Source organism: Kogia breviceps, chromosome 5 (genome assembly GCF_026419965.1).
Source record: "Kogia breviceps isolate mKogBre1 chromosome 5, mKogBre1 haplotype 1, whole genome shotgun sequence".
Taxonomy (NCBI): domain Eukaryota; kingdom Metazoa; phylum Chordata; class Mammalia; order Artiodactyla; family Physeteridae; genus Kogia; species Kogia breviceps.
In genome coordinates, this window is record NC_081314.1 from 118,746,675 (window position 1) to 118,759,791 (window position 13,117).

Below are 13,117 nucleotides of genomic sequence, written 5' to 3' on the forward strand. Positions count from 1 at the left end.
AAATATATAAGCAGTTCATACAACTCAATATCAAAGAACAAACAATTTGATAAAAAATGGGCAGAAGACCTGAATAGACATTTTTCCACAGAAGATAGAGGCAGATGGCCAACAGGCACTTGAAAAGATGCTCAACATTGCTAACCATCAGAGAAATGCAAATCAAAACCACAACAAGATATTACCTCACACCTGTCAGAGTGGCTATCATCAAAAAGACCACAAATAACAAATATTGGCAAAGGTGCAGAGGAAAACGAACTCTCATACACTGTTGGTGGGAATGTAAATTGGTGTAGCCACTGTGGAAAACAGTATGGAGATTTCTCAAAAAACTGAAAATAGAACTACCATGACCCAACAACCTGGGTATATACATGAAGAAAATGAAAACACTAATTCAAAAAGATACACACATCCCAATGTTCATAGCAGCATTATTTACAATAGCCAAGATATGGAAGCAGCCTAAGTATCCATCAACAGATGAATGGATAAAGAAGATGTGGCATATGTATATCACTCAGCCATGAAAAAGAATGAAATTCTGCCATTTGCAAAGATGTGGATGGACCTAGAGTATTATACTTAGTGAAACAAGTCAGAGAAAAAGACAAATACTCTATGTTATCACTTATATGTGGAATCTAAAAAATGAAACCAAAAAATGTATATACCAAAACAGAAACAGACTCACAGATACAGAGAGAATGCACTAGCAGTTACCAGTGGGGAGAGGGGAAGGGGTAGGGACAAGATAGAAATATAGGATTAAGAGATACAAACTATGATGTATAAAATAGATAAGCAACAAGGATATATTGTACAGCAGAGGGAAATATAGCCATTATTTTGTAATAACTTTAAATAGAGTATAATCTGAAAAAATATTGAATCACTATGTGTACAACTAAAACTAATATATGATAAATCAACTATACTTCAATAAAAAAATTATAACACGAAAAATAAAATTCTGAATTAATGCTTTAAAAAAAAAAGAATATTGGAGAAAACCACTTCCCATTCTAGGTATTTCTATGTAGTGGGTATTCAATTTATATATTAAATATTACATAGATATAATATTCATTTTTATATATTTTTATATTTAGTTTACAGTCCATATAAATCTCAAGAACATTTACTAAAATTTTAGCATTTCTGACAATTTGTTTGAACTATGCTATATAATTATGATGCTCCATACTTTGAATTTGTTTTCTATAAAATTGATGGTGTAAATGGATGTGAAAATATTTTTAAATGCCAGGTTTCCTTTGAATATAACAATTCCAAAGTAGAGGAAATGTACTCAACTAAAAAGTGTGTTAATTTAGATTTGAAAGGTTCTTGTTAATAACCTCTTCTCACTCATCAGTAGATTCATTTACCTTCTCTGAACCCAGATGTAAATGGCCATGACACTTAACCTGCGTACATTAAGGAATTGTTATAAAGCTGAAATGAGATACTTTATGTGAAATTTATTTGCTCTAAACTATAAAGCATCTTAAAAATGTAATCCTTTATATTATATAGGATTATTTTAAGAAATAACCTAAATATTATTTAAAAAATTATAGTAATGGGGAGATGGCTCAAAACAGTTGGTAAACAATGGATCAATTTTCTAAGTGCATGTACTTTAAAAATTATATTTTCCTTACAATTATACATAAGTTCAGTGCAGACAACTTAGAATATACATGGAAACATAATGAATAAATCAGTGTTATTATAAATATTCTATTTATTTAACAAAAAGCCATATTATTTTAACTTTGTAGAAGAGGAAAAATCATTTTCCCTCTACTCTTCTAGGTTCAAAAGCTGGGACCTGCCAATCAAACCAATAAAAGGAGATTAACAAGAGAAAAAACAGTTTTAATTATATATAAAAACCCACAAGAGTTTCACAAAGAATCAAGACTCAAAGAGGTGGCCAAATGATTGAGGCTTATATACCATCTTAGGATAAACAAAGGAAAACGGGTTTGGGGCTTCTGGGTGGAGAAAGCAAGTTATGGAAAGGTGAGAGGTAGAAATATATGGCAAATAAGGGATGTCTTGTTAGGCAGTTAAGAGTCTCTCAGGTGAAGAGACAGTTCTCTCAGGAAGCAGCTCTTTTCCTGATAAGGGGACATATTTACAAATGGAAATATCTTTTACAAATGTAAACTTTCTCTACCAAAGGAGAAATTTTATATTCTATTTTTAAGCAGTTCTGGGGAGGTAAAGAGATTTTCTTATGTCTACTTGTTCCGAATTGCCTTTAGCTCAAAATAATCCATATGCCAAAGAGGTGTATTTGGGAGTGGCAAATTCTAGTATCCTTCAACTTGCTTTTCTATAATAATATACCCTGAAAAACTTTCCATGCCCTCACATAATTTTCCTCTACATTATAGTAAATGTGATATAATATTTTATTGAGTACCATTGGACAAGTGCAGTTAGTGTAATAATAAAAATGCAGTTTTGGGGCTTCCCTGGTGGTGCAGTGGTTGGGAGTCCGCCTGCCGATGCAGGGGACACGGGTTTGTGCCCCGGTCCGGGAGGATCCCACATGCTGCGGAGCGGCTGGGCCCGTGAGCCATGGCCGCTGAGCCTGCGCGTCCGGAGCCTGTGCTCCGCAACGGGAGAGGCCACAGCAGTGAGAGGCCTGCGTACCACAAAAAAAAAAAAAAAAAAATGCAGTTTTATGTTTGCTCTCAGCATCCTTTTAACCTTGATTTGGTGAGGGTGACCTTCCCCTGGCCCAAGATGAAAATTCTGGCAGGACATTTAGCTTATCTTCTCACTCTTAAGAAATGGCCGACCCGGATTCTACTCTCACTTTAAACTGCAAACAGTCTAAACTCTTAAGTTACAATTTCCGTTTAAAATTTTAATAAAAATTCTGGACTTGATTTAAAATCAGATTTTCTCTCCTTCAGCTTAGGGCTGCCTCAGTCCAAAAGACTACACAGAATGAGCAGGTGGGTTGGATAGAATGGTGTCCTTTCTATGCCTCCTATTTTCCATTTAGATGAAGTAGATAAAACAGTCATGAAAATCCTTTCTTGGAAGTGTACTGCAGTAAGTTGGCTTCGTTTGCTTTGAGCCTGGTCTATGCTTAAATTTGACCAATTTCTTAGAAAGTGTCAGGAAGGAAGAAATTTTCCTCTACCCTTCTAAGATCCTCTGGCTGGTCTATGAATTAAATAGATATGAAACAGTTTTACAGGAGGAAAACCAAAACAAAGTTTAATAACATGTATACATGGGAGAGTTCCCGAAAAACTAAGTAACATCAAATGGCCAAAGCCCTCACCTTAAACACCATCCTCAGTTAAAGACAAAAGAGGATGTTGAGGGCAGGGAGTCAGTTTTGAGAGGTACCAGGAAAAACACAGTAAACACGGGTGATTGTGAGACAGATTTAAGTCTTTGCCTTCTCCACTGATAAGAATTTCTAGAGATTTGCGCATCCTCTTCCAGGTACAGAGGGGGAAACACCCTTACAAATGGACAGAAATGGACAGAAATGGGAAGTGACTGGGTACAGGGTTTCTTTTTTCAGGTAATGGAAATGTTCTAAAATTGACTGTAGAGATGGTTACACAACTCTGAATATGTTGAAAACCATTGAATTGTTTACTTCAAATAGCTTTTGAATTCTATCTCAGTAAAGCTGTTTTATATATATATATATATATATATATATATATATTTAAGTAATGAAAACCAGTAAATTCTGTGACCACAGATTTATATATCTAGTTCTAATCTTTCAACTGAACACTAGATTAGCAACTGTCTGTTAGATATCTCCATATGCATGTCTCACTAGAATCCAAAATTAAATTTACCGATTAAGACTCCTGAATTATTCCTTGATTGATACTGTCGTCATTCTAGCCACTAAAGGTTTGAAGCTTTTTGAAGCAACATTGCCTCTGCCATGTCAACTTCCAAATAAAATCAACCAACTACTCACAAAATACTTATTAAGAAATCTCGTTGTTAGTCATGACAGTGTTGGAATATTCAAGCCAATAGGAAAACTTATAGTGATAGTAATTTTTACTAGAGACACTTATCAGGCTTATTTACATTTCACCATAGAGATTTTTCTTTCTCCCTGAAGAAGATATGTTAATAACTACTAGTATTTTTGTAAGCAAAAGCCCTTGAGACAGAGCAACTGGTCTCTACTACTAACAGCAGTGTGAACCTTAACACCTCTGTGATGATTAATTTTATGTGTCAACTTGACTTGGCCACACAGTGCCCAGAGATTTGGTTAAGCATTATTCTGAGTTTTTCTGTGAGGGTGTTTTTGGATGAAATTAAACTTTATATATGTAGGCTGAGTAAAGCAGATTGCCCTCCATAATGTGAGTGGACCTCATGCAGTCAACTGAAGTCTTGATAGAACAAAAAGACTCATTCTTCCTCAAATAAGAGAGAATTCTTCCTGCCTGACAGCTTCAGAAGTGGGACATTGGCTTTTTTCCTACCCTCAGACTCAAACTGAAACATGAACTCTTCCTGGGTCTCCAGTATGCTGACCTTCAGACTGGAACTACATCATAGCTCTCCTGGTTCTCAGGTCTTTCGACTCAGACTGAAACTAAACTATCAGCTCTCCTGGGTCTGCAAGCTTTCTGGTTCAGCCTGCAGACCTTGAGACTTGGCCAGCATCCATAATTTCATGAGCCAACTCCTTATAATAAGTCTATATCTGTACATCTTTATATCTATCATCTATCTATCTATTTATCTAATCCTATTAGGTCTGTTTTTTGGAGAACCCTGAGTAATACAAAAACCTCTGTTTCAGTTAGAACATTTTTGGTTACAAGTACTCAAAATGACTTAGACAAGTACTCAACTTAGACAAGTACTCAAACTTCATTAGACAATAGTGTAGCTGTTAAGACTAGTTTATTCAGTGTCTAACACATATTATCAAGGATGCAGTGTGTTTTTTTTTTCATCATCTCTGTAATCTATCAGGATCATAGTTAGTTTCATCATCACTGCAGTTGATGGCTACAGATAATCCTGTTGTTACAAAGACACAATCATACTCAGAGGTAGAAGCTAAATAGTTCTTTCCTGTGTTCTCTATTAGCAAGTAAATGTTTCCCAGAAGTTTGTTAGACAATTTCCCTTTATGACTTAAGAATTAAGGAATTTGTTCATATAGAATTACTGGTATCATTCCTATTCAAAAATGAGTATGGGATGGACTCATGGATGAAGATTAGATAACGATCAAAATTGTTACTCTTTTAAGAAGGGATAAGTAGGTTGCAATAACCACTACATTTTCTAATCCTCAGTTTCTTTTTTATGTAAGATAGGCAGAAAAATAGCATCTACCATAAAGAGTAGTTGTGAAAACTAAGTTAGATTCTGCATTTAATAAAAAATACCATTGTGATTGATGCATCACACCCACTTGATAAATGCTAGTTATCATTTATTAAAATATCCATATTTTCTTTTTCATTATCTGCTGCTCAACTGTTTATCTGTGGAGAAGGGAAAGACAGGGAGAGAAGAGAGAAAGTGAAGGTAATTTCTTTCTGTTACATTTATTTGTTATTGTTCCCAATTCTGAAACTAAATGTGGATTGACAGTGTTATACAGATCAGAATAGAGATATTTTCACTGAACAGATTATTTCTGAAACTCAGGTTTCTTGAGGCAGGCATTTCATGATGTTTCTATTATTGAATGACTTGTTCCATAAGGTGTATTTTTAAATTCCCAAAGTAATTTTGTATTCACTTGTGATAAACAGATGTCATTCCCATGCCCCACCTATCTCTTATTTGAAGTACACAGGTAAATATTCCTGTGTGTTTCAATTATAAATGAGGTCAGTCAGGGTGAAGAGTATAAAATGTACTTCATAAATTAATGGTAGGTCATAAAGAAATACTTATGCACATAACAATCTGCTAATTTTGAAAAACCAAAAGGGAATTGGTTTATTCAACCTATAGTCACTGTATTAAAATATCAGAAAACTCATTACATATTAGTTCAGTTAGCATTAAGTTCAATCAAATTACATAGAGGAATACAAAGGTACTATATGTTTGTAATAATTATCTCATAATAGGCTTTAACTTGAATGTAAAGAGTGATCCTCAGATATTGTGCATTTTGATCATTTACATGTTTATTTATTAAGCTTGAGTGACTTAGAGACTGGCTTTTATTAAGAGCAGTATAAATTTAGTTCTTAGCAACAATAACAACATAAGCATTAAAATAACTCCTTGGGATTATGTATTATTTCTGCTTCTTCCATTAGATAAACCTTTTTAAAATGTCTAAATGTCTGGCTATATATATGTATTTGTATGGGTTATTCTTTAAATTACTTCAGGACCATCCATGAATCATAGGATTCAGACAATGACAATCAATGGGTAATAAAACTATTGGGTGAAAGTTTGCTGAAAGAGAGATTATTCACTTAGTCACAATCTCCAGAGACTACTTAGTTATTACAAAAGAAAAGAATATTCCTTTAAAATGATGAGATCTGGGGTCAACACTTAGAAAAAATGTCAAATTTAACATCTTCAATTGTGGAATAATCTGACATTATTTGAATTATACATATATAATAAGAGATTCACAAAATTACTGTGTAAAATTGCTGGGAAAAAAACACAAGAGATAACCAGAAAATATCGAGAATATGTGACATTCTATAAAACTACTGGTTTAGACTCTACAAAATTAATGTCATAAAAAGTAGGCAAAAAATGAAAGGAAAATTTTCTAGATTAAAATCGACTAAAAAAGAGAAACTAAATGCATTGTGTGAGCCTTATTAGATACTAGATTAAAGAAAAATAAGAAACAAAAACAAGCAATACAGATATATAGGGCATTTGGGAGTCAGTTGTAAAATTTAAATATGGACCCATATTAGGTAATTTTGTTGCATCTATTTTTATTTTCTTAGGTATGATAATGACTTTATGGTTATGTGAGGAAATTTATCTTAGGACATGCACACTGATGTATTTAAGAGTGAAGTTTAATGATGTCTGCAATTTTCTTTTCAGCACGACTTGTGTACACACATACAAAGAGAGACAGAAAAAGAAAAGCAGCAAAAAGTTAAAAATTGGCAAATCTAGATGAAGGGTTCATTACCCCTAATATTTCATTTATCTTTTAGGTTTGATATTTTTCAGGATAAAAACTTGGAAATAAATCATTTGACTGGTAATAAAAATCAGAATATTGGATGTTCTGATATTTTATTTCTTTGCTTCTCAAGATTCTAGTAGCAATCCTAGGAAGGTATAAATATAATATTGCTGTAGTCCTGGAACAGTGTCAATAGTAATCCTAGAACAACCTCAAGAAGGTAAAAGTATGACTATAATGATAAAGAACCACATTTATATTCTGCATGGTTTTTTTTTTTTTTTGCTTTTTTTTTTTTTTTTTTTTGTGGTACGCGGGCCTCTCACTGTTGTGGCCTCTCTCGTTGCGGAGCACAGGCTCCAGACACCCAGGCTCAGCGGCCGTGGCTCAAGGGCCCAGCCATTCCACAGCATGTAGGATCTTCCCGGACCGGGGCACGAACCCGTGTCCCCTGAATTGGCAGGCGGCCTCTCAACCACTGTGCCACCAGGGAAGCCCTATTCTGCATGTTTATATGCAGTGTTTATGTGAAAGTGTTTTGTAATGAGTCTGTAATCTGTGTGATATTTTACACATTTTTATCTATTCTTTAAGATAGCTAAACTATTTAAGAGAATTTGATACATTAAATGTAATTTTAATTATGCTTTTAAAAATTATGGATATTTAAATATCTTGAAGTTTTTGATAATTACTATGATGTATGTAAATACTGAGCCCGCATGCCACAGCTACTGAAGCCCGTGCGCCTAGAGCCCGTGCTCTGCAACAAGAGCAGCCACCGCAATGAGAAAGCCCGCGCACTGCAACGAGTAGTAGTCCCCGCTTGCCACAACTAGAGAAAGCCCATGTGCAGCAGTGAAGACCCAACACAGCCAAACATAAATAAATACATATTTTTTAAAAACAAAGAAACAATAACAATAGGATACATAAAGGTAGTAAGAGCACTATGATGATATCTAATTGAGGTAAATCAAGATATAGTCAAGATATAAATAGCTTATAACCTAGTTGTTAGTCTTCTAATTTTATTATTTTAAAAACCTTTCTGGAATTTTGCACTGAATATTTAGGTCAATTTGAGGGAAATTGACATCTTTTCAATACTCATTTTTCCAAACAATAAACGTCATATAACTTACTGTTTTATTAGTTCATCTTTAATACAATTTGAGTCCTCTTTAATTTCTGTCAGCAATATTTGATGTTTTCTTGGGAGAAGTCTTGCACATCTTTGTTAGATTTATTTCTGAACATTTGGTGAATACTGGTGCCATTAAAATTATATAAATTTAATAATTTGCTTTGCTAATTGTTTGTTGCTGCTTTAGAGAAATATAGCTGAGTTCAATCATTTTGAATCTAGGAATATTGATAAATTTACTTATTAATTCTTATTGTTTGACTTCTTTTGGCCAGTCTATGTCCTTAGTCATATTACTTGCAAATACGAACAGCTTTTTGTCTTTGCAGTTCTGATGTGTTTCATTTGTTTGTTTGTTTTGAGTTATTATACAATCTATGTACATTTGCTGTACAATGTAAATACATTCTTATCATGTTCTCAATATCCAAGAGTGAGTTTGAAATATTTTATCATTAAGAGCATGTTTGCTGTGGTCTTTGTGGTAACTCTTAACAGATTCATAAAAATTTCGAAGAGTTGTTGTTGTTTTTAAATCATGAATGGATGTTGAGTTTTATTTACTACTTTCTTGGCATGTTTTGAGATAAGATTTTTTTTTCTCCTTTATTCTTTTAATGTAGTGAATTAAATGGGTAAAACTAACCTTACATACTTTGAATAAATTCAGTTTGGTTTCAACACTATTCATATGATATGTCAATTTTTGACTAGAATTTTTGCATCTGTATTTATGATAAAAATTGCCCTTTAACTTTACTTTTTCTGAACTTATTCTCAGGTTTTGGGATAAGGTTGTCCTGGCTTTATAAAAGAGTACAGAAGAGTTACATAACATTTGTGTTATTTCTTCATTAAATATTTGGTAGAATTTACAAGTAAATCTAGATTTGAAGATCTCTTTGTGGGAAGATTTTTTAACTTATTTTAAAATAGATTTTGTAGTATGCAAATTTTTAAATTTCTTTTCACATTTAGTGTAATGGAATTTTTAAAAAATTTGTTGACTTTATCTAAATTTGCAAAACTAATTAATGTAAAGATGTTTCAAATATCCTTCTTATTTTAAAATGTGTAATTTCTTTAGTTATGTTGCTCTTTTTATTTCTGATGTTGATAGTTTATTCTCTCCTGCTCTCTCTCTCTCTGTTTATTCCCTTGATCAATCTTGCTAATAAATATAATTTATGTTTTTCAAATAACTAAGCATTGTATTTAGTATATTTTCTGTTGTACACTTTTATATTTAATTTCTGCTGTTACGTTTTTTATTATTTCCTTTTTTCCTTCCTTTGGGTTTAATTTACTATTCTTTTCCTAACTTCTTGGGATAAGAACTTAAAACATTTGACTTTTCATTCTTTCTCTTCCTCTAAGCATTTAAGGCTACAAATTTTCTTTTTAATCATAATTTTAGCTATATTCCATAAGTTTTGGGTATGTCTAATTTTTATTATTATCCAGTTTAAAATGCTTTCTATCTTGTATTTTGGTTTCTTCTTTGAGTCAAGATTATTTAGAAGTATATTATTTCATGATGCAAATTTGGGGATTTTCTAGTTATCTTTGATTTATTGACCCAATATGTGGTCCATTTTGATAAACATTGTATGTGAATATGAAAAGAAGTTGAATTCTTTTATGAATTGGGTGTGTTATTCTATATTTTAATTGTCAGATCTTTGTCTTTATTGATATTTTTGTGTGTGTTCTAACGAATATTGAATGATGCATGTTAAAATTTCCCACTATGATTATAGGAGCATTATGGATCTGTCTATTCTTTTTCATTCTGCTGACTTTTAGTTTATATATTTCAAGGTTATGCTATTCATTTTTTATATCTTTTTGGTTTTTTAACTCATTTATTATTGCAATATAACCATTTTTATCTCTTGTTTATTCTTATTCCCCTAAAGTCTGCTTTTTCTGATATTAGCACAGCTATACCATCTTCTTTGCTTAATATTTTAATACCTATTTATCTTTTTACTTTTAATTTTTCTTCACCATTTTATTTACAGTGTGTCTTCTGCAAGCAACTCATATTTTTAACTCAGTCTGTTCTTCTTTGTGTTTTAACTGGAAAAATAATATTTTTATACTTAACGTAATTACTGAATATTTAGGTTTAAATGTTATTTTTTGTTTTTTATTTGTCCCACATTCTCTGTAATCTTTTTACCTTATATTTTCTGTATTTTTATTGATTAATTAAGTGTTCTATTATTTCATTTTTTCCTCCTGTATTAGATGCTGTGGTGCTCTACCCAGTTATCTTATTCTAGTGTATCAAACCCCCACCTGCATGGAGTGTAGGTTTCTAATGGCTTAGAGCTGCACACTTCTAAGAATAATTTATTTCTGCAAATGGGAATTTCATGGCTGGAAGTGCCTGGGACCTAATGCTCTCAAGGCAGTGGCAACCAATGACTGAAATGGCAGGGTACAAAAACCTGCTTAGGAATACCAAGTAGAATCAAGTTGAGGCTAGAATTCTCCCTAAATTAATATTTGCTTTACTTTCTCCTGCTTCCCTTATTTCTTCACAGGTTTCCTTGAATTAATTCTTTCATAAATCAGTTACAAAAAATACTCATCTCATATTCTGTTTCTAGAGACTTCAACCTAATCAACCTAAGTCCTCTCTTAGGGTACATGATAGTTATATAGTCTTTTACTCTTTTCTAAATGATTACCTAGAGATTTTTAGATAAATTAATAATTTTAGACATTTAAAACATAATTTTAAATTAATTTTACTAAATATTTATTTTAAAAGCCCAGGACCAGACAGCTTCACTGGCAAGTACTACAAAACATTTAAAGAATATTTAATAACTATTTTCTTAAACACTTCCAAAATATTGAAGAAGAAGGAAACCTTCCAAACACATTCTATGAAGCCAGCATTACCCTGACACTGAAACCAGACAAGGACTCCACAAAAAAAGAAAAAATACAGGCCAATATCTTTGATGAACATAGATGCAAAAATGCTCAACAAAATATTAGCAAACCAAAGCCAAAGATACATTAAAAAGATCATACAGCATGATCAAGTGGGATTTATTTCTGAAATGCAACGATGGTTCAACATCTGCAAATCAATGTGATGCACTACATTAATAAAATGAAGGATAAAAATCATATAATCATCTCAATAAGTGCAGAAAAAAGCATAGCATCTGAAAAAATTTAACATCCATTTATGATAAAAACTCTTAACAAAGTGGGTATAAAGGGAAAATACCTCAACATATTAAAGGCTATGTATGACAAGCCCACAGCTAGCTTTATACTCAATAGTGAAAAACTGAAAGCATTTCTTCTAAGATCAGGAATAAGACAAGGATGCCCACTGTCATCATTTTTATTAGACATAGCATTGGAAGTCCTAGCCACAGTAATTAGGCAAGAAAAAGAAATAAAAGTCATCCAAATTTGAAAGGAATAAGTAAAACTGTCACTATTTGCAGATAACATGATACTATATATAGAAAACGCTAAAGACTCCACCAAAAATCTATTAGAACTAGTAAATGAATTCAGTAAAGTTTCAGGAAACAAAATCAGTATACAGAAATCTGTGGCATTTTTATACACTAATAACAAAGTACTGGAAATAGAAATTAAGTAAACAATCCCCTTTACAATTGCATCAAAAAGAATTAAATATGCAGGAGTAAATCTACCCAAAGTGGTGAAAGACTGTACACTAAAATCAATAAAACACTGATGAAAGAAATTGATGAAGACACAAGTAAATGGAAAGATATTCCATGTTCATGTGTTAAAAGAATTAATATTGTTAAAATGTCCATATCACCCAAAGAAATCTACAGATTCATTACAATCCCTATCAAAATTCTAATATCATATTTCACAGTATTAGAATGAATAATTCTAAAATTTGTGTGGAATCACCAAAGATCCCAAATAATCAAAACAATTTTGAGAAAGAAGAACAAAGCTGGAGGTATCATGCTTCCTGATTTCAAACTGTACTACAAAGCTATAGTAATCAAAACAGTATGGTACTGACACATAAACAGACACAGACAATGGAACAGAATTGAGAGCCCAGATAATGCCCCACACATACCTAGATAATTAATTTACAATAAAGTAGAAAAGAACATACAATGGAGAAAGGATAATCCCCTCAATAAAAAACTGGACAGCCACATGCAAAAAATGAAACTAGATGACTATCTTATGCCTTACACAAAAATTAACTCAAATGGATTAAATATTTGAATAAAAGACCTAAAACCATAAAATTACTAAAAGGAAACCTATATAGTAACCTCGTTAACATTGGTCTTATCAATGTTTTTACAGATCTGATTCCAAAGGTATAAAAACCAAAAATAAACAAATGGGACTACATTAGACAAAAATCTTCTGAACAGCAATGGAAGCCATCATCAAAAGAAAAAAGCAACCTACTGAATTGGAGAAGATATTTGCAAATGATGTATCCAATAAGGCATTAATCCTCAAAATGTGTAAAGAATGTATACAAATCAACAATAAAAAAATAAACAACTTGTTTGGGTAGATCTGAATTGACATTTTTCTAACAGATGACCAACAGGCACATTAAAAAATGTTCAATATCTCTAAGAACTAGGGAAATGTAAATCAAAACCACAATGAGATACCACCTCACATCTGTTAGAATGGATATTATCAAAAAGACAAGAAATGAAAAAAGTTGGGGAGGATGTGGAGAAAAGGAAAAACTTGTACACTGTTGGTGGGATTGTAAATTTGTGCAGCCACTATGGAAAACA

At 32.2% G+C, this 13,117-nt stretch overlaps 1 long non-coding RNA gene across 1 annotated transcript in view; it reads left to right on the forward strand.

Annotated features, from left to right (window-relative positions):
* Nucleotides 1–12,847, forward strand: part of LOC136794331 (uncharacterized) — a 138,138-nt gene extending 125,291 nt beyond the window's left edge. The window contains exon 3 of the long non-coding RNA XR_010840938.1: nucleotides 12,663–12,847. This is a non-coding gene — a long non-coding RNA (uncharacterized lncRNA). The remainder of the gene's footprint in view (nucleotides 1–12,662) is intronic.
* Nucleotides 12,848–13,117: the final 270 nt, after the last annotated feature.